Raw genomic sequence first — 22,099 nt, 5'->3', positions numbered from 1 at the left:
CCCCCGCAGGCTGCGGGGTCCCAAGGCCTGCACCAGGCTCCCGCCCCAGCCGCAGGCCTTCCCCAGTCGCTGTGGTCTGAGTCCCTTCCCCCGGGTCTCCAGCAGGACTCCCAAGAACACTAGGGCTCCTTCCCGCTTCCACCTGGACCCTCCACACCCGGGCCCCCCACCACCTAGAACTGGACACCCCTCCCCCAGGGCCTCGACGCCCTGCACGCGGGTCTCCTGTGACACAGACTCCTGTCACCCATGTCTCCCAAGTCTGGGACATTCCACCTGCATCAGCTCCCGCTGCCCACCTGCTTCCCAGCTCCCCGCTGACCCTGCACACACAGCCTGCTGCACGTGGGCGCCAGGAGCCCCGAGCGCCTCCCCTCACCTGTCCCCACCCGCGGCCCTGTAACCTTACCTGTGACAACCTCTCCTGACAAAGGCGCCCGACGCCCTCCTGATCCCCGCTTCCTAGCGGCTCCCAGGAGCCCAGCCCAGCGCTTGGTAAGCCACCTCCCCCGGCTCACCTCCGGCCTTTGCAGACTTGGAGCCACAGGCGAGTCTCACCCTGTCCGGCCAGAATGGGAGGCGCTCTGCGGACCCGGTTCAGCAGAGAACATGTGGGAAGTGGCCCAAAGTGCCTTCAGGAGTCACTGTTCTCAGCCTCACCTGCCTCTCGCTAAACCTGCTTTTCATTTGTTGACAAATATTTGCTTATGGTCTATGGCAGCTGGGCGCCAGACCACAGAGATGGAAGGGGCTCCCAGGGGTGGGGGTGCAGGGCACGGGCAATGTGCCCCACACTGAACGCACCAGGGGAAGGCCACACACACACACACACGCACGCAAAGGCCCATGACATTCCAGCTAAAACTCGAGGATGTAAGCCCTGGCCGGGTGACTCAGTCGGCTGGAGTGTCATCCTGATGTGCCAGGGTTTTGGGTTCAGTCTCCGGTTGGGGTGCGTGCAGGAATCTACCAGTGAATACATGGGTGGGTGGAGCAATGGATCGATGTTTCTCTCTCTCTCTCTCTCTAAAAATCAATAAACATTTTTTAAAAAAGGATTTGGATTGCCCAGCTGGCGTGGCTCAGCAGTTGAGCATCAACCTAGGATCCAGGACATCGTGGTTCGATTCCCGGTCAGGGCACAGGCCCAGGTTGCCGGCTTGACCCCCAGTCAGGGGGCTTGCAGGAGGCAGCCGACCAATGACTCTCTCATCATTGATGTTTCTCTCTCTCTCTCCCTCTCCCTTCCTCTCTCTAAAAATCAATAAAGACATTTTTTTAAAAAAGACAAGACAGGACAGAAAAAAAGTACTCCAGTGAAAAGACAAAGGACAGACCGGGGAAGGTACTTGTAACCTGTTGCAAACACTGGGCCACCGTAAGCCGTAGGAACAAAATTCTCACAGATCAAGAAAAAGGGCATCGATGGAAAGGAACCAAGGGTGTGAGCAGGACACTCATGAAAGCAGCAGAGAAATCGGAAGAAAGGCTCAGCCTCATTCATCAGCTGAGAAACGCCACTAAGACAGGGTGTCTACCACCATCCACTGGCAAGGACGGAACCTCGCGCTACGTAATGGGGAACGCTGGGCCCCTAGCACCCCTCGAGCTCCTGGCAGGCGCTGGCCTGGAGCCAGAAACATGCCTGTTGCTTCATGGGTTCACTCCGCCTCCCTGGGAGGCCAGAGCCAAGTCAGGCCCGGAGGGAACAGCCCAGGTGGAGGTGGAACTGGGCCTGGGCCTGGCCCTGCCCGGGAGAAGCTCAGAGCTGAGTGGGGAAGGCAGACGGTTGAAGCAATCACGTCGCACACCAAGGCGGGACTGAAGACAGGGCAAAGGCTGCCGGTGAAAGTGCCCGGCCCGCGGGAGCAGCAGGAGCAGGGAGGAGCTCGGAGGGGAGGTAGGCAGTGGTGTGGGCCTTAGTTCCCCTGCCGAAGGCCAGCGGCTCCTCCCCTTCCCAACGCCACCATCAGCGGTGATGATCTGTGCCTGTCGCTTGAAATTGACCATGACAGAAATATTGACAGATCAGGGCCCTTGCTCCCTCCAGAGACTCAATCATTTCACGTTGACCAGCATGCCGTGTGTGTGTGTGTGTGTGTGTGTGTGTGTGTGTGAGTGTGTGTGTGTGGTTAGAGAATGTTTCCAAGAAAAGGGACATTTAGGCTGAAGCCTGAAGGATGCATAGGAGTTCGGTAGGGGGAAAGAATTCAGGCAAAGGGAACAGCATTTGCAAAAGCCATGAAGTAGGAAACAGGCAGGTGGGGCACATTCCACAAAGTGGCTAGAGAGCAAAAAGGAAGGAGAAGGGACAGGGGCCAGAGCCTGGGGGTGCCCCAAAGGCCAATGCAGAGGCGGGGACTTGAGTAAGGGAGGGCCTTGGAGGCTCTGAGCAGAGAGAACATAATCAGGTCGGTCAGGGTCCAAGAGGAACCCCGTAAGTATCACCTGTTATCTGCGCTGCTGTGGGCGGGACCAGCCAGCACCCCGCCCCTCCTCCCCACCCAGCTTAGAACCCCAGCTTTCCTTGGCCAGCCCTTCCCATGTCCATCACGGCCCACTGACCAATCAGAGGTCACAGCTCTGGCCAGATTAGCTGGCTCAAGGGGAGGTCACGCTACTCAGGGCAGGAGGGGTGGGAGGCACCCCTCTCTCTTCTGTGGAATCTCCGAGCTGGGTGGGCACAGGTTGGGCACCGCCTGCAGGCTGCCTGGTAGAGGAGGGCAGGGCCTCTGTGCTGACTGCAGCAGGGACAGGGGCACGAGAGAATGGCCCTGGGACCAACCTGCTCCCCCCTGCAGCCTCATCTCTGTGGCTGGGTGGGGACGGGGCACAGGCTCCCCAGCGAGCAGAGCGGAGAGCTCGGCCAGCTCTGGTCTGGATCTCACCGCTTTGCCACTGGGCAATCCCCGGCCAAGCTCTTTCCCAAACAAATAACTCAGCCAGTGCCAACAGTCTTACTTCCTTGTTTTCCCTTGATTATTTGAACTTCTTTTTACTACGTGTGCGCCCTATTTTTGTAAGTAAAGATCAAAAACAAAATCACAAAGCTATTTGTTCTTGAAAAGACAAATCCAAAGCCTGCTTCTCCCTCCCCAGCCCCGTCCACGCCTGGCTTCAAGTCTAATCTCACTGGGACCAGACTCCTGCGGGCTCTGTTCCCACCCTCACAGTGCAGGAAGCCTCAGCCCCGCCCGGGACACATGGCTCTCAGGGACTGCGCGGGGGTCCCCTTTTGCTAGGACACCGTGCCCTGGGGAGCACGTCCCCACCCAGGCGGGCAGGAGCTGCACGTGGACTTTGGTCCCGCGTAAAGCACTCGGCCAGCTCCCTGCCAAGACTTTCTGGGTCCTGGTTCCGAGATTAGCATCTTTATTGAGCATCCACTGGCCCTGGCAGGTTGGCAGGGGCACAGCAGATACCCGGGTGAGGCCACAGCACGTCCTGAGCGGGAGTCTGCCTGAACCCCAGCCTGGCCTCTGTGGCCTCCAAGCTGTGTGGCCCTAGGCAAGCCGCCTCCCCTCTCTGAGCCTCACGGTGCTGCCTCCCCTGTGAAGAGACGCTGGCTGGCGGGTACGCACACACTGTCTCTCCAGCTGGGAAAGGCACAGGCCCGTCCCCGCCTTGGGGAGAACTCGGACCTAACAGCAGGAGGTAATAGTTGTCAGGCAGGTAACTCTTACCCTCAGCACCTAACGTTGCCTCCATTTAACCTGCACAACTCTGTAAATAAAGCACTACCGTGAACCCCTTTCAACTCCAACAAGCCTCCACTTCCTCATCGGTTTATTGACTTGCCTGGGGTCACCTGGCTAACGAGGTCTTTGCCAGGCAGTCACTCCACAGCCACGCCCTGGACCCCTGCAGACTGCCCCAGAGAGATAAGGGCCCGTGGACAGATGCCACGGAGCACCCTCACCCAGCCAGGGTCCACAAGGGCAGCCAGGGGGGCTTCCTGCAGGAGGTGGAACTGGGCAAGAGCTAGCTGGACAAAGCAGGGAAGAGGGACATTCAGACGGGAACAGCTTGTATAAATGCCAGGGAGGGAGGGAGAATGGCACATTCCAAGTTCATTAGTTCACAACTAGATACAAAGGGAGGGATCCACAGCACCCGGTGGAGACAGACTTGATCAAGGGTCCCCGGAGAATCAGCCTTGAGGTCCCTGCCCTGGCCAGGTCGCCTCCCTCCCCAAGTCTTCCAGCCTTCCCGGTCACCCTGTCCAGCAGCTCCCAGGATGGGTTCCAGGCCTGTGGCTCCTCTCTTTAGAGAGGTCCTTCACCGTGACCTGGAGTGCTGGGTACCACACTGGGCACCCTGCCATCCGAGATCTCCTTTCCTCCTCATGCCCACTCCGCCAGGCCAGGATGAACGTGCCCACTGTGAAGACGCCATGACACGTCCCCCAGCCTTCTCTACCTGGGGCCAGGTGCCCAGTGAGTCCTGTGAGGGGAAGGTGGCGGGAGCCGGGGGACAGGACAGACACATAGCCTTGCCTTGGACCTGCTGAGGGGGCAGCAGCCACGAAGCCTGCTCTCCGGTGGGAGCTGGTGGGAGGGAGAACCAGATGATCACCAAGGCCCCTCCCAGCCACCCCCACGAAGCTCACGGGTGTAGGGACCATGCTGCCACTGGTGAGAACACACACAATGCTGGGTTGTCGCTCACTTCTCAGGAGAAAACCGCAAAGTCACAAACCCACCCAGGCGTCTCCAGCCCCTGGTCCCCCAGCTAGAGCAGGGTGCAGTCATGCACTGACCACTCGACGCATCGGCGTCTGGGAGGTTTAAAAGTCACAGGGAGCATTCACCCTGGCCAGATAGCTCAGCTGGTTAGATACGCCAAGGTTTCGGGTTCGATCCTTGGTCGGGCACGTCCGAGAACCAACCAAGGAATGCATAAATAAGTGGAACAACAAATCGAGGTCTGTCTCTCTCCCCTTCCCTTTCTCTCTCTAAAAATCAATAAAAAATTTAAAAAGTAATAGGATGTGCCCAGCTGGCGTGGCTCAACGGCTGAGCGTCGACCTATGAACCAGGAGATCACAGTTCGATTCCCAGTCGGGGCACATGCCCGGGTTGCAGGCTCGGTCCCCAGCCGGGGGGTGCAGGAGGCGGCCGATGGGTGACTCTCTCATCATGGATGTTTCTCTCTCTCTCTCCCCCTCTCCCTTCCTCTCTCGGAAATCAATACAAACATATTTTTTTCCAAAAAGTAATAGAATGCATATTTCCATAGTCTTGGGGTGGGGCAGGGAGACACCAAAGGGCCAACGCTAAAGAAAAAAGCCAGTCCATTCAAATGCGTTAAGAAAACAGTTTCTGCGACAAAGACAAATTACAAAGAAAACTGACTTGCAACATATAAGACGCAGGGTTGAAAGTCTCCAGCACAAAGAGCTCTAACAACCAACAAGCAAAAGGCCAAGCTGAGAAAAAAAAAAAAAAGTTACGCCGGCCGGTTAAACACGAAAACCAGTCACCCAATAAATGCGCATTAAGCCCAGGGCGAGCCGGCAGCGCTGCCTCGGTCCCGCCGGGAAGGCGCGGGGCTCGGCCCGCCCAGCGGCGCAGGGAGGCGGGCGCGCGTCCGCCCCGCCGGGGCCGCCTCGCGCCCGGGGGCGAGTTGGGTGGCATCTAACGAACGCCGTTTGGGAGCTGTGGGCCCTTTACCCCGTAATCCTGGGTCCTGAGGACGCCGCTGGCACGAAAGCGAAGCCCCAGGACGGGTGGCCATGTGCGTAAAAACGACCTCTCGGGACACTAGACGGCAGAGGGGCGGCCCCGCGAATCCGGCCACGACGCGGGACGGGATGGGCGGGATTCTTTGGGACAATCTTTGGATTTTAGAACAGTCGTAGCCCCGGTTTGGCGTTTGCTGCCTTCGAGGTGCCCCTTCTGTCTACCCTCGGGATGGGCTTGGCGCAGAGGCCCCGCCGACGGGGCGCCCGGGTCGCCCGGTGGACGCGCAGGGGCCGGGCTGCGTCCTGCGCGGGGGGCGGCGCGTTCCCCGCACCCGGCCCCCGGCGCCCCCCCTGCGCGGCCGCGCCCCCGAGCCCGGGTTTGCGCGCGGGACCCCCGCCCACGGACGCGGCAGGTGAGACGCGCTCCCCGGCGCGCGGGTCCCCGGGTCCTGGATCCCAAGTCCCGGGCGAAGACGGGGCCGGGGGCGCTCCCACCCCCCGCGGGGCATCGCCCGGCGCTCACCCAGCATCTCCTTCCGGCGCTGCGTGTGCGGCTGGTCGGTGTAGACCCACTCGAAGTCGCTGCGGCCCGCGCGGTTGCCCATGGTGGGCCGGGAGCGCGGCGCGGAGGGGCTCGGCTCGGCTCGGCTGCGCTCCACCTGTCGCCGGCTCCGCCGCGCGCGAGGCGGTTCGAGGCTCCGGGGCGGGGACTGACTCGGGGGGCGGGGCCGCGTGCGCCCCGGGACTGCCAGGCTTGGGGTGGTGCCAATTCAGGTCCCCTGCAGCGCCGCCCAGGCCTGCGGTGCAGGGCGCGGTGGCTCTTGGAGCCGGTGTCACCTCCGTGGGACAATGAAACTATGAGCGCGACCCGCTGGAGTGCCGGCCCCCGGGTGGTGCGGGGACCCCGGGCGCGCACAGCCGCGCTCCCCGCCCGGCTCCCCGAGGAGCTGTCGTGCGTCACGGAGGCCAAGCAGCGGCGGAGCACCTGTTCCCCCGAGGCCCGGACCCACTCGCGTTCCTGCTGCTCGCGTCCCACTGACGAGGGGCGTTGGGGGCGGAATAGAAACGAATGGTGCCAGCAAACAGGTGCTCAGGAGAGACGCGGCACAGCTATTTCCCTTCCCACACCCACTCCTTGAAGGCAGGGGCGCGGACGGCAGATGACACGCCCCCGACAGACTCATGGTGGAGTCAGCCCCCAGCCCTGCCTTCAGGGAAGCCGAGGGACACGGGGACGCGGGCACGGAGAGGCCCGGATGACTCAGGGTGATGCTGCTGTGACACAGGCAGGGGAAACGAAGGGCCAGCAGAGGGGCCTTTTGCATGGGGCCTTGAAATATGAGTAGAAGTTCAATAGCTAAAAGGAGAGTGGGCAAAATTAAAAAAAAAAAAAATTTAAATAACAAGGGGGAGGGCATTGGTAGTGGAAGAAACAGCACATGCAAAGGCTCAGACGCTTGGGAGAACGCTGACGTTTTCTGAAGGGAGAGCCCGGGTTTTTGGAGAGGGAGGGTGCAGGGCTCCTCAAGTTCACCTTCTAGGGACGCCTCTCTTCCTCTCTCCTGCGAGGGGGTGCCTGGCGCGCCTGAGGACCGCGGCCTGGCCTGTGCCGGGAGCTGCCCGTAGCAGGCGGGCCTCGCAGCCCAGGGACCACAAGGCAGCCAGGTAATTGGTGAGCTTCCCTGCAGCCTCCTGGGAGTCCATGGTCCAGGGGTGTGGTCCGCACGGCAGGCCTCCCTCAGCCCAGGGCAAAGGAGTCCTGGCATGAGCTGGGGAATAAAACAACCGTGCACCGGCATCCTAGATAACCAGCCACCTATCCGAGTCAGGTGTGGGCAAGACAGCAAACAGAGACGGGATCCCCCATCGGCAGGAAGGCCCTCAGAGCCTATGGTTGCCAGCACCCCTTGCGGCCCCCGGGGTCCCCGGCCCAGCTCACACAGCTGGGAAACAGAACTCACCCCTCCCCAGGGTAACCTGCTCTGTTCCCAGCCAGAGGGACCCTCCCACCAGCTGGCACTTTACAGATAAGGAAATTGAGGCTCAGGGCTGACCAGGGCCTCCCCTAAGGTGCACTGGCATAAGCAGCGAAGCGGGACAGCCCCAATCTTCGACCTGAATGCCCAAAGTCCGAGTGTTGGCCCCATGCTGCAATGAGATCTAGGTCCCAGTTCTGCCCTGGGACATGACCGTATCTGCCAGCTATCTATGCCCCAGGAAAAGGCTCAGATAAGTCACCCATGTCTACTCCAGGACTCAGCATGTCCCAAGAAACCAGCCTAATGACTTCATGGTACAGAGAAGGAAACTGAGGCCTAATGGGGGATGAGTCAAAGGACACATTGGAGACACTCCCAATTCTGGGCCCTGACCAAGTGCCCCCAAGGCCCTGAGGTCGGCCTAGACCATAGAAACTCGGAATCAGGTGGGCAGCTTGCCTTGCCTGGAACACATGGGATAGCTCCCCTCCCCGACGGCCCAGGTCCCAGCAAGGAAGGACAACACGTATGGTCTGTCAGGTGGTGCCCTGGATGGGATCTTGGGGCAGGAAAGGGGCATTAGGGACAAACAAAGGGAACCTGAATACAGTATGGACTTTGGTTAAAAATAGTGTGTCGAGCCCTGGCCAGGTAGCTCAGTTGGTTAGAGCATCATCCCCATATGACAGGTTTGTGGGTTCAATCCTGGGTCAGGGCACATACAGGAATCAATCATGGCCCGGCTGGCGGGGCTCAGCGGCTGAGCGTCGACCTAGGATCCAGGAGCTCGAGGTTCGAGTCCTGGTCAGGGCACGTGCCCGGGTTGCGGGCTCGATCCCCATTGCCGGGCATGCAGGAGGCAGCCGATCAGTGACGCTCCCATCACTGATGTTTCTCTCTCTCCCTCTCCCTTCCTCTCTCTGAAAAGCAATGATAAAAATATCCTCCCATGAGGATTAAAAAAAAAAAAATCAACCAATGAATGTATAAGTGGAACAACAAATCGATGTTTCTCTCTCCTTCCCTTCCCCTCTCTCTCTCAAATCAATCAATAAATTAAAAAATATATATATTTTTATTGATTTCAGAGAGAGGAAGGAAGAGAGAGAGAGACAGAAACATCAATGATGAGAGTCATTGATCAGCTGCCTCCTGCACATCCCCGACTGAGGACTGAGCCCACAACCCGGGCATGTGCCCTGACCGGGAATCGAACCCCGATTGCCTGGATCCTAGGCGGTGGATGCTCAACCGCTGAGCCACGCCCGGCCGGGCTCAATAAATAAAATTTTAAAAAATAAAATAAATAATAGTGTGTCGGTATTAGTTTACCAATTGTAACAAATGCACCATTCTGTTATAGGATACTAAAATAAAGAAAATTGGGTGTCGGGAGCACCTACACCCAGAGGTCTTGACTGTAGTGTTTGCTGCCCAGTAGGAAGTCCCCTCTCTGCCCCAGATTTGCAGAAAACAGGCGGGAAGTACTCCCATCGGGTCCAGCCCCTCCCAGCCCCGCCTGAAGCCAGCAGAGTGTGACAGCCTGCGACCCAGAGTCAGCCCCTCAGGGGGAGGTCAGTGAAGGAGGGAAGAGCTTGCCAGCCGGGGACACAGCTATCGGAGGCGCAGAGCCGGGCTGAGGGTGGAGAGTGCCCTCTCCTGAGAAACCAAAGGCTGCTTCATCCTTAAAGTGAGGAAATAAGTAAACAAAGCAGAGACAGACAAGAGCGTTGTCCTGTCCACGGAAAGGTCAGCGGTTCGATTCCCGGCCAGGGAACAGGCCCGGTTTGCGGGTTTGATCCAGGGTCGGGGTGCATGGGCACCGACGAATGTTTCTCCCTCTCTTCCTCTCCCTTCTTCTCTCTCTAAAAATCAATTAAAACTTTTAAAATATATATATATTTTTTTAAATTAATAAAAATTTTAAAAAAAAGAAGAAAAAGAACATCTATTGCAATGAAAGGAAAGAGACAAGGGCCCCAGGGCTCAGTCGGTTGGAGAGTCATCCTGCGCACCGGCAGGTCGTCCTTCAAGCCCTGGTCGGGGCACGTGCAGGAGGCAACCAAGCGACCTGTCTCTCTCACATCAATGTTTCTCTCTCTCTCTCTCTCCCCCCCTCTCCCTTCCACTCTCTCAAAAAATCAATGGAAAAAATATCCTCAGGTAAGGATTAACAGCAACAACAAAGCCAATTAACAAAATAAAGGAAAGAGACGAGGGAGACAGAATCCATGTAATGAGATTTCTGGGACAGAGAATGGAGGAGGTGCCTTTTGTCCTTGCACTACCTTGTTTTCTTTATGGAAGGCATCTCTCACAGAAACTATAATTATAACTTAATTATATATAACTGTGGTTATCCTTACCTGAAATAAATTTTTATAGCGTGTATTTATTTACTTGTTTGTGGCCTGTTCCCTCTTCTAGGGTGTCTGTGCTCTTGGAGTCATGCCTGGTATCCATAATGCCCAGAACAGGCTCTGGCAAAGGAGATGCCTTAATAACAATTAGCTCAGTGAAAGAAGAAATACATCTTGTCAAACAAGTAATAAATGAGGGTTCCCCAGAGCAGAAGAAAGACAGGAGTCTGTAGACTGAGAAGCCTCGAGGGTCTCACAGGACTCACACTTGGTTCAAGCACTTTGGAGCCTGAAGCAGGGTCTCCTAACACTCCACGGATGTCCACCTGGGACCCAGGCATTTCCTCCTGGGCACAGAGCCCAAAGGAATGAAATTATGTACCCACTGCGGGGCCAGTGTGGCTCATTAGTTGAGCATAGTCCTTTGCACCAAGAGGTCACTGGTTCGATTCCCGGTCAGAGCACATACCCAGGTTTGGGGCTTAATCCCCAGTAGGGGGCATGCAGGAGGCAGCCGATCCATGTTTCTCTCCCATTGATGTTTCTCTCTCTCTCTCCCTCTCCTTTCCTCTCTCCCTAAAAAATCAATAAAAAATATTTTTAAAAAAGAAAAAGAAAAAATGCACCCACCAAAAGACATGCACAGGACTATTTGGAGCAGCTTTATTGGTAAGAGCCCAGCCACGGAGACAGCCCGACCTTCCACCAGGGAAGAGTGGACAGGCGCCTCGCGGTGATGGGCACGACACAGCGGTGTGTGGCCACAGAACAAAAGCTGGTGCCCACACCACGTACTGTGTCATCTGTGCCTCTTTATTTTCTGTGACTCTGATGCTATGACATCTTGGCGCATTGCTGACCCTGAAGAGACTGCCCCTCCCAGGGCTAGCCAGTCCCAGGGAGTAAATGCCTAGCCTGGGAGGGTGCCCTTCATGTGCACACTGACCAGTCCAGGACCCACGCTCAGAGCCAGCATCCCCTGCCCTAATCCCCAGGCCCTGGCACCGCACACTGGACAGACAACTGCAATAAACCTGTTCAAACAGGCCCGCGCTAAGCTTGCCTACCCTGCCCCCCTTTCCTTCTGAAACCGTGAGAAAGGCTCCCGCCCATGCTCTCCCCACTCCCTCTGCTCCTGGCTCCCCTGGCTTCCCCGTGTGGCCCCGCGAGGAGCGGCGTGACCCTTCCTCCTGGGAACTGTACCTAACATGCCATCTACTCAATGGCAGTTGTCCCCTGACCTGTTGATTACATGTAATTAAACGAGAATAATACCTACGCCGCAGTGCGCAGGTGGCTGGGCCTCAGGCGGGAATGAAAGGCCACTGGGCCGCTCTTGGCCCAGCAGGTGGTTCCGCCAGATGCCCCTGGCGGCCTGGAGGGGCGGCCGCCCCCTGCTGGCCGCGGTTGCTGCCCTGGCCGGGTGTGGCTGCAGATTCCCTTTCAGAAGGGAGGCTCGGCCCTCCTGAGGCCCGGCCTGAGCCTGCACTCTGGGAGCACGTCCGTGGGCACCCCTTCTTCCTGGAGGACTAGCTAAGCTTAGGAAAGGCCCTGAGGGAGGGGTGTGACCTCCCCCCCGCCCGCAGAACTGAGCGGTGGGCAAACTGAGGCCACGTGTGCCGCTCCGCCTGCCCCCTGCGCCCCAGGGAGCCGCGCAGGGTGCTGTCGCCACACAGTGAGTCAGTGAGGGCACCTACCTCCGGGCCATGGCACCCGCAGCTCCTGTGGGAAGGGCCCTGTTGCGTGTGTGTCTCGCTGCGGGTCCTGAGTCTTCCCGCCCGACGCAGTGGGGAGGTGGGATCACACCATGGAGACCTTGGAGGGAGGGAGGCGACCGGGAGTGGGCGCAGAAGGGACCCTCCTAGGCAGAGGCAGGCCGCCGGGCCCCTTCTCCCTGCCCCTTCCTTTCCTGTCAGCCCCAGATAGAAAACAAAAACCACAGCCTCAGGCAGCTAAAAGCTTTAAAACAGGAAGAAAAACAAAAAGGGTTGAAAGAGGGGGGAAAAAACCCCTAGCTATAGGAAAGAAAGCAAAAGGTTAATAAATAAGTTACAGATTTTATATATTTATAAAATAATATGATAAATAAATTTTACATATCTACATAAAACAAAAGTCCATAATTTGAGTGAATTGGAAAGCAAAAGTCTATACACTAATAATTTATAATAATATAAATAATAATTATATGTAACAAATATACAACAGCGTTTATATACTACAATCAGTTATATAACCGACTGTTAAAAGTGCCGACTGGCTTTGGTGCCTCACAACTGAGGTTCTAGATTATTTGCTAAACGTGCCCGTTGACAGACCTATGGAGTAATCAATACTGGATATCAACTGATAGTGATACCGGGGATCCCACTAAATGTAAACCCTGTAGCTCCTATAATCTTAGGGAAGTAAATATAAAATAGAGGGAAGAGACATACCTCATCTAAACTGCAGCTTCGCCTAAATTCCCCACAGTCTTTGCTCCAAAATACCCCATATTGGGCAAAGATGCACTAACAGAATGAATAATAAATTGAAATTAAAGTCTCTGCTGTGGCCGGCTTGGCCCAGTGGTTAGAACATCAGCCCGACGACTGAAGGGTCCGGGTTTGATTCCAGCCAAGGGCACGTACCTCGGTTGCAGGTTCGATCCCCAGCCTGGGTGGGGGCAGGGGCGGGTGGCAACCAGTCACGTCTCTCTCTCTCTCTCTTTCTCTCTTCCACTGTCTGAAAAACAGTGGAAAAAATATCCTCAGGTGAGGATTAAAATAATAATAATAATAATAAAGTCTTAGGCATTTACCAATCGGCTTACCTGGACCTCCAGTTAAAATAGTTACTATGGCCCAAGGTAAGTTAAAATGGGGCCTTCAGGGAGCAAAACTTATAAAACCTAATTAACGGCAGGCCCAGGCCTCCGAGGGAGCTCAGCTGCCAAGAGCCCCACAGACCAAAGACCTGGCAGCTTTCTCGTCACCAACGCCCACAACTGAGGCAAAGGTGCGCAGCAACTGGCCGGGTCGGAGGGTCCCCTGCAGGCTCAGCCCCAGGAGCAGGGCCCACACCCCCGAGAGGGGACCCGCCTGGCCCAGCTTGCTGGCTGCTGGAGGTGACAGAGACAGCTGCACCCTGACACTCCAACCTCTGTCCCCGCAGCCCCCGTGGACTGAGGCACAAAGAGGACCCACAGTGGCTGCTTTTCTTCCTTCCGGATGGAGGAGTCTCTGTTTTGAGCTCCCTGTCTGCTCAGCTTTGCTCCTGGTACACACTGCTCATGGTGGGGACGGACACACCCACACCCCCACGCCCAACGGAAATCTCGTCCAGGTTCCTACTAACTGCGAGGCTACAAATTCATGAAGATACTACTGCCCCGGGCACCTGCCTCACAGCAGTCAACCCCTGGAGTCCCGGCGAGAGGACCACCCACTCCCCAGGGCCACCCACTCCCCAGTGCCTTCTACAACCCCCTCCCGCTTTCCACCACGACGACTTGGGTAAAGCCACCTAAGTGAGGCTTAGAAGGGCCCGTATTCTAGTGGTGTTGCCCCTTTTCATTCTTGTAATAAATAGGGACACTTATGCCTTCCTCTCTGAATGTCTTCTCTGTCACCACCCCAAAGATCCCTTCACATGATGTCGAAGCATCCGAGGGCCAGCTGTACTCATGGGGCCCTTTTACTTTCTGTGATCCCAATGCTGTGACCTCCAGGGACTTTGCTGACTGGAGAGATGGCCCCTCCCAGGACCAGCCAGTTCCCAGGGACAGTAAATGCCTATCTTGGGAGGGAGCCTTTCCCGTGCAAACCAACTGATCCGGAGCCCTGGGCACCACAGTACTAGGGAGTAACAGAGATGGAGGGTTCATATCACCAGATTCCAAGACGTACTACAAGACGGTGTGTTACCGGTGAGGGGCAGACACAGGGCAATGGAATCCAACAGAAACCCAGAAAGAGACCCACACAAATAGTCAACTGACCTTGGACATGAGAGCAAAGTCAAGTCCACGGAGAAAGAGCAGTCTCTCCAGTAGACGGTGCGGGAACTGTTGGGGGCGGGAAAGATGAGATGGGCCCCGGGCGCTAGACCCACGGGTCAGACCAGACCTGGGCACTTAAGTTCTGGCTAGGAAAGAATTCAGAGCCGAGACTCAAACTATAAGAGAACATTTGGGAAATCACAGAGGTAGAGGAAGTAATTTGTAGAAGAAATGGGCTTAGGAAACAAGTTACAGAGGCAAAGGAAGGTAGAGGTGACCCACCTCGGGGATGGAGATGGGGAAGAGGGAGAGCAGGCTGGGCCCTCTTCCTGAGGGTTTTAAGGGTGGAGACTTTCGGGGAGGTCTCAGGGGAAGATCTCCATAGAATATGCAGAAGTTTTCCAGGTGTGTCCTTTCAGGGTTGGGGTCTTCCCTGAAATTGGGGGGGAATGTCGGTCATTAGTCAACGCAGCCGGTGGTGAAGTCAGCTGTTGGGTTGCTTGTCTGGTTTTGCTGCTTTTCTGGGCCTGGAGCTGAAATACAACTGTTATCTCTAGGGAGGAAAGGTCAGGGGGTGACCAGCAATATGCTAGGGGAGGAAAGGTCACCCTGGGAGCAAGGTCCCACCTTACAATTGTCCTCTGCTAGGCACCTGGAACTTTTTTGCCCTGGTGACCTTCTGTACCTGGCCCATGTCCCTGCTGTGCTCACGTCTGCCTAACTGCCCGCCACGGAACCACTGGATGGCCACATGCAAAAGAACCAAGGAACCGAGACGCCAACCTTACTCAGAAATTAATTCAAAATGGGTCATAGACCTGAATGGAAAAACACAAAACAGCAAAACTTCTGGGAGAAAACAAGGGAGAAAAATCTACACGAGTTGGGTTTGGGGATGAGTTTTTAAATACAACACCAATAGTACAATCTGTGAAAGGGAAAAAAACATCGTTTCATCTTATTAAAACTTGAAGCTTCCGTTCCGTGAAAGACACGGTAAAAAGAATGAAAAGACGAGCCACGGACTGATAGAAAATATCTGCACAACACATGTCTGATAAGGAACTTACATCCAAAATACACAAATGGTTCTTAAACGTCAGCGGTAAGAAAACAAATATCCCAGCTAACAAACGAGCAAACGATCTGAACAGGAGAGGCACAGATGGCAAGGAGGATATGAAAAGATGCCCGTCAGCTGTCACGAGGGAAATGCAAATGCGAACAAAAACGGGACGTCACTACGCCCGTTAGAGTGGCTGCAGGCCGGAGCTCTGACAACATCAAGTGCCGGTGAGGTTGTGGAGCAACGGGATGCAAAACGGTGCGGTGACTTTGGAGGACACCTGGGCAGTCGCTTCGTCACGAGGTGGGCTCCCAGGTGACTGACTGAAACCACGTACAGAGAAACCTGCAGGAGAACGTCTGCAGCGGCTTCTTTATGATCCTTTAACACAAGGCAGCCGAGAGAGTCCCCGGCAGGTGAACGGATGAAGAAACCGCTCCATCCTAGCAATGGGGTGTTGTTCTGAGATACAAAGACATGAGCTAACAGGTCACGGAAGAACGTGGATGGATCTCACGTGGACGCGGCTGGGGGAGAAGGCAGACGGGACGATCCCTGCACGCAACACTCAGGAAAGGGCGACGCTGTGGAGACTTAAAGGGAGTGGTCGTTGCCGGGGTCCTGGGGTGGGGCTAGGGGCTGAACGGGCGAAGCACAAGGGAACTTTTAAGGAGGTAAAATTACTCTGTCTGAGCCTGTAATAGTGAACATAAGGCCTCGGCACTTGTCAAAGCGCGTGGAACTTTATATCACAAAGAATGGACCTTAGCGGGTACAGAATTTCAAAACCCACGTAGGAGTCAGGGGTCCAAGGTAGAGTGCAGAACGTCACAGGGTCGAACTGCATTAGAAATGTTCGGAACAAGCCCTGGCTGGCTTGGCTGGGTGGTTAGAGCCTCGGCCCGCACACTGAGGGGTCCCAGGTTTGATTCTGCTCAAGAACACGCACCTCAGCTGCAGGCTCGATCCCCGGCCCAGGCAGGAGGCAACCGATCCATGGGTCTTTCACATCAATGCTCCTCTCTCTCTCCCCCTCCCTCCCTTCCACTCTCTCCAAAAAGCAATGGAAAAAAATATCCTGAAGTGAGGATTAAAAAAATTGTTTTAATGTGGCTTAGCGGTTGAGCATCGACCTAGGATCCAGGAGATTGCGGTTCGATTCCCGGCCAGGGCACATGCCCGGGTTGCCGGCTCCATCCCTAGTCGGGGGATGCAGGAGGCAGCCGATGAATGACTCTCTCATCATGGATGTTTCTCTCTCTCTCTCTCTCTCTCTCTCTCCCTCTCTCTTCCTCTCTCTCTGAAATCAATAAAGATATATATATATATTTTAAATGTATGGAACAATCTCACTGAAGGGCACAAGGGAACAAGGTACTGAGGTAAGTAACTCTGAAAATGAGTGGAGACCAGAAGACTGAAAGCGAAAGGACTGTCCTCTAGTTGGTCAAGCTGACTATCAGGGACAGGAGTTAACAATTCTAGAAGCACCCGAAGTACACTGGAATCAAACAGTTAGGTCAATAAACAGCAGATGGGGAGAGCCAGGTGTCTGGCTGTGGGAGTGAGATCTCAGATAAGCAAGGGTCATAGGTTAGAGTCGGGAACATCAGTAGAAACTCACGTTTAGCTTAACACAGGTATAAATAGTTATGTGTAGAAACAGTCACAGATGTGTATGCACAGGGGTTAGTGTATATTCATACATCTCCTCGCTTTGTCAGCTGAGAGCGCCTAGAGGCAGGGACACCCCAGTGGCCATCACACCTGGTCTCGGTTCCTAATGCTCCTCTCCGGTCAAAGGAACCAGGGCCCCTCCGAGAAATGACAGTTTCTAGGATGAGGGCAGGGAACATACCTGATGAGCCTGGAGCATCCTGTTGTTGTTTTTAAATATGTTTTTATTGATTTCAGAAAGAGGAAGGGAGAGGGAGACAGAGAGAGAGAGAGAGAGAAACATCAATGATGAGAGAGTCATCGATCGGCTGCCTCCTGCACGCCCCCTGCTGGGGATCGAGCCCGAAACCCGGGCATGTGCCCTGATCGGGAATCGAACCATGGCCTCCTGGATATAGGTCGATGCTCAACCGCTGAGCCATGGCGGCCGGGCGAGCCTGGGGCATCTTGTAATGTCAGAAAGGAAGGACATGCTACACACACACACACACACACACACACACACACACACACACACTGATGGGGGGGCAAAGGAGGCAGGAACCAACTGAAAGCTTCCAACGGCCAAAACTGGGACAGTGTGAGCACCAAATAAACAGAGCAGCACCGGATTATAGCTCAAAGTGTAAAATAAGTACCCACAAGTCCACACTGGTGCAAATAACTGATCGAGGAAATGACCAAATGGGAGAGAAGAGACAAATGTCCACGCAGAAGTCTACATACCCGATGTAGAAACTGCGCCCTGGGGTGTGGGCTGAAACCTCAGGTGTGGGCTGCACAGGGCCAGCCGGCCGTGGAAGTCGGGGGCAGTAAGAAACCCGACAAACTACCTCAGCCGGAGGGCCAAGGTGCACATCACAGAGACGGGGCCCGCTGCCAGCACGCACCCTCGACGGAGGGGATGGAAACAGGCCTTCCCTCGGCGCCTTCCTCCCCAAACCCGGGACTCCACTCCGACTGTGAGGAAAACATCAATCAAGTCCCAGCTGAGGAATATTCACAACGCACCCGGCAGCCCGCCCCAAAGGACCATCAGAAACAAGGAGCGTCTGCCCCCGGGGCTCAGCGGCTGAGCATCGACCTGGGATCCGGGAGACTGAGGCTCGGCTCCGCTCAGGGCACAGGCCGGGGCTGCGGGCTCGATCTCCAGTGGGGGGCGTGCAGGAGGCAGCCGATCAGTGACGACTTTCTCATCATTGATGTTTCTATCTCTGTCTCTCCCTCTCCCTTCCTCTTTCTGAAATCAATAAAGATATATATTTAAAAAAATAAAACTAAATAAAATTTTAAAAAGAAGAGTCTGAGAAACTGTCACAGCTAGGAGGAGCCAAGGAGACTTGGATGGGATCTTGGAATAGAAAAAGGTCATCGTGGAAAACTGAGGAAATCAGTATAAAATACGGATTCTAGTTAGTAATAATGTATCAATATTTGTTCATTAATTGTAACAAATCTACCATAATAACATGAGAAGTTTATCGAAGGGGAAACAGGTATGGCTATCTTCCTAGTAACTGGAAATCCAAAACTGTTCTAAAATTTCAAAGTTTACTTTTTGAAAAAGTATGCAGAAGCATACAACTGTATGTTTCCGTTTCCATGAAGTTCAAGAACAGGCCAAACTAGTCAATGTGCTCGAGGTCAGAATAGAGGTGTCCTCTGGGGATGGAAGGGAGCCTGCTGGGAGCAGGAAGGGGGCAGCCTGCATCTGGACCTGGGGCGTGGTTACACGAGTGTAGACGAATGCAAAAATTCAGGTAAAAATTCAACGAGCTGTATTCTTCAGATGTATGCATTTTACAAATGTTACACTTTCCTGAAAAAGTGGACACAAAAAGAAACACCAACAAAAAAGCCAGACATCACCATCTAGAAACACCGTAGAGAAATTTCTAAGCATCCAAACGAAAAGAAAAATCCCAAAATCTTCCAAGAGGAGACAAAATAAATTACCTGCAAAGGAACAAGAGCCAGCCTGGCCAAGACTTCTCCTCAGTCTGCTCTGGCTTCTCTCCCACCACGCCCACCGCAGCCTGCCCCAGCGAGACCTTCCAGCCACACCCCACAATTGCCCCCACCCCTCCCTGTGTCCCCAAATCTCTTATCCCGAATGTCTTCCCCATCTATCTCCAAATCCTTCATGTCAAGCCCAAGTGCCACCTCCTCCCAGAAGCGTCCCTGATCTGTCAGCCTGACCTGAAGGCTCATCTTTCTTCCACCCTCTTCCCTAGACACTGGGCACTGTGTCTGTGGTCTGTGTGTTTCCCACCCTGCCCAAGGGGCAGCACTCCCTCTGGGCACAGACAGATGCAGCTGAGGCCATAGCTCCACCTCTTACCAGCCAGGTGGCCTTGGGCAAGCCACTTCACAAACTCTAAGCCTCAGTTTCCTCATCTGTAAAGTGGGGATAGCTAACCTACTTTCTAAGGCAGTTGTGAGCAGAAGCCTGTGTGGGAAGTACCCCAACACCTCACCTGGCACATGGTAGGCCCTCAACCAACAGCAGTGGTCACTGGGGCAACCAGGCTGCTGAGGTGACAAGTGCTCATGGGACCAGTGAGGGGTCACCCACTGTCCAGGGATGCTCACCAATCGTCCTGGGGCCCTGGGAGCTAGGCCTGTCAGGAGCCAGGCCCTAAGATTCAACTGATGACACTTCTTTGACTAAGTCATTTTCAAAAGTGGCTTAAGGACAAAATAAAAACCAGTTGGAGAAGTCTGCCCTGTTTCTAGGGAGGAAATTCCAACTGCACACCACACACAAACAAAACCAGTCATCATGGCCATTTGGAGCAGGGGATGTGGTACCAGCCCCACAGGCCCAAGCAAACTCCAAGCCTGAAGTTGGGCCCTTCTCCAGGCCATGCCAGGGCCACCCCTGGGTGAACAGTAATGGGTCTTGCCTTCCTGTGAGCTTGACAGTGAAGGAAACAGGCTCAGCATCTGGCCAGGCCTGTCTGGCTTGCGCGCACTCCAGAGCTGAGGTTTCCAAATCAAAGCTCTGGAATGTTCTTGGTCTCCAGCCCAGGCCCAGGTGTGACAGTGTGGCACCAGGCACAGGGGCAGCCAGGGGTTGGCACATTGATGACTCAGTGCCTTCCTGTCTCCCTCCCAACCTGTCTGTGGGTCCTGTCAGGATTCACCCCTGCAGGGCCACCCGCGGGACCTGGCAGCCTGCAGAGACACATCCTGAAGCTCAGATCTTGTTCTAAGTGAGGCCACTAAGTGCCTTTGCTGCTGGCACCACCCGATGGGAATACCTTCCGAGCAGGGGCCTGGAGCTAGTCCCTGGACAGAAGAGACTGAGGGTTAAAATGCTGGCAGGGAAGCAGCAAGCTGCTCAGCTTCTCCCACCTAACATACATACCCATGCACAGTGGGCGTCAGTGTCATCAAGTCAGCCCCACTGGGGGTTCTGTTGGGTTTAGGGTCACCCCCCCCAATTGGAACATAGTGGTTTTGAGGAGGAAAACTCCCCAGAACTCAACAGAGTGTGTGTGTGTGTGGGGGGGGGAATGGTGGAATCCCAGGCAGAGTGACAGCCCCCCCAATGTGCTCAGATACACCAGAGACTGGATGTGGGAGAGCCCTCTCCTTACCGGCATCTTAGGAGTCTGTTTATAGTTCAACATGATCACATTTTCAGGGAATAATCAATGTTTGTGGCCCATACAAATCCAAGAGTCCCAAAGGTCCCAGACATGTCCCTCCAGAAGATCAGGGGTCCACCCTGGTCCAGCTGCTGGCCTCTGACTTCTCCCCTTGGCTTTGCCCTCACACCCAGGGCATTTTCCTGAGTCCCATGCCTACACCCAGGGCACCCAAACAGCCCTGCAATGTGCCCTTGGCTGGAAGAGTTGAGACACAACTACTTTGCATCTAGCAACTGCAGCTGGGCCTCACCCACTGAGTGGAAGATGGCATGGAGACATGAAATGCTTGTTGATGGCACGGCAGGAGAGGGCTGAGAAAGGAGGTGAGGTTTCTTACAGCAAATCCTGTAAAAATCAAACATACATAGATTAATCATTAGAGACGTGTCTGCATAGATACACCCACACCAACCTCTTCACCGAACCCAAGTGCTCCCACTTGTGTCCCTGAGTGCCTCGGGTGGATGTGTGTCTGTGTCCGTGCATATGTCCGTGCATGTCTACCAGCATGGCATCTGTGTGTGGGCACCTGCTCGCGTGACACATGGGGTGGATGCTCCCAAACCGGACGCAGGGATTACTTCTGGAAGGTGGGGCTTTGGGTAGTGGGTAGTTATTTTAATGTTTCTGCTCTGAGTTTTACAAGCATGGGTCATTTAAAAAAATACGAGATTGCTCAGCCGTGCATGGCTCAGTGGTTGAGCATCGACCTAGGATCCAGGACATCGAGGTTCAATTCCTGGTTAGGGCGCATGCCAGGGGCTGTGGGCTCCATCCCCAGCCGGGGGCGGGCAGGAGACAGCCGATCAATGATTCTCTCATCACTGATGTTTCTCTCTCCCTCCCTCTCCCTTCCTCTCTCTGCAATCAATAAAGATTTAAAGAAAATAATTAATTAAATAAAATTTAAAAATAAGAGATTGCTGCAGCATTTGGGACCTTGCTCCCTGGCATATGTCGCCAACTTGGCCCAAATAAATTCATAAAAATTAATACCAAAATAAAAAAAAAAAAGAATAAGCGATTTCCAATTTAATGTTTTAGAAGTAGTGGACTCCTACGGGCCAGCATCCCTCGGGCTCGCGCTCCTCCACGCCCGCCTGCGCCCCCTGCTGGCTCGGAGGCCCGCCAGCGCTCCCCGAGTCAGTCCCGGGCTCCGAGCAGCCCCCGGCCTCCGAGCTCGCGGTCCCACCCCTGGGAGCACTGCCCTCTGACCCCCGCCCCAATCCCCGGGCCCTCCAGGGGCCGGGATGTGCCTGCGGCGCGTGGGAGGCGGCGCGGCGGCCAGAGCGCCCCTCGTCCCCCCTCCGCCAGCTCGGGCCGAGAGGACGCCCCGGGGCCGGGGGCGCGAGTCCAGCGGCTCAGGGCGGGCGACAGGAAGGGCGGAGAAGTTGTCCTGAAAGTCTCCTCTTAGGCCCTCTTCTCAGGCGCATCGGTCCCCAGTCGGGGGAGAGGGGACGCAACAGGCCCCTCCTGGGCCACGATCCAGGCTCCTCACCGCCGCGCGGCGCCCCCGAGCCCGGCCCGGGCGGCAGAGGACGCTCAGGGGCCGCGAAGGGTTCACGGCCGGGGCGAGGCGGGGCGGGCTGGGGGCAGCCCTGAAGGTGTGGGTGCCGGCCTCCCAGGGCTAGGAAGAGGGGTTCCCGCCCTGAGGGGAGGGGCGGGGGCCGGGGGGCTCGGGCGTCACCCTGCGCGC

At 55.5% G+C, this 22,099-nt stretch overlaps 1 protein-coding gene across 1 annotated transcript in view; it reads right to left on the bottom strand.

Annotated features, from left to right (window-relative positions):
* Positions 1-21,406, bottom strand: part of DEGS2 (delta 4-desaturase, sphingolipid 2) — a 29,566-nt gene extending 8,160 nt beyond the window's left edge. The window contains exons 1-3 of the mRNA XM_087818278.1: positions 20,350-21,406; positions 14,287-14,437; positions 11,720-14,150 (exon numbers count right to left, since the gene is read on the bottom strand). The gene's annotated coding sequence lies outside the window, so the exon portion shown is untranslated. The remainder of the gene's footprint in view (positions 1-11,719; positions 14,151-14,286; positions 14,438-20,349) is intronic.
* Between the last annotated feature and the right edge of the window lie 693 nt (positions 21,407-22,099).

Source organism: Miniopterus natalensis, chromosome 1 (genome assembly GCF_054644295.1).
Source record: "Miniopterus natalensis isolate mMinNat1 chromosome 1, mMinNat1.hap1, whole genome shotgun sequence".
Lineage (NCBI taxonomy): Eukaryota > Metazoa > Chordata > Mammalia > Chiroptera > Miniopteridae > Miniopterus > Miniopterus natalensis.
The sequence above is the reverse complement of the archived record's forward strand: the minus strand, read 5'-3'. Positions and strand labels throughout refer to the sequence as shown.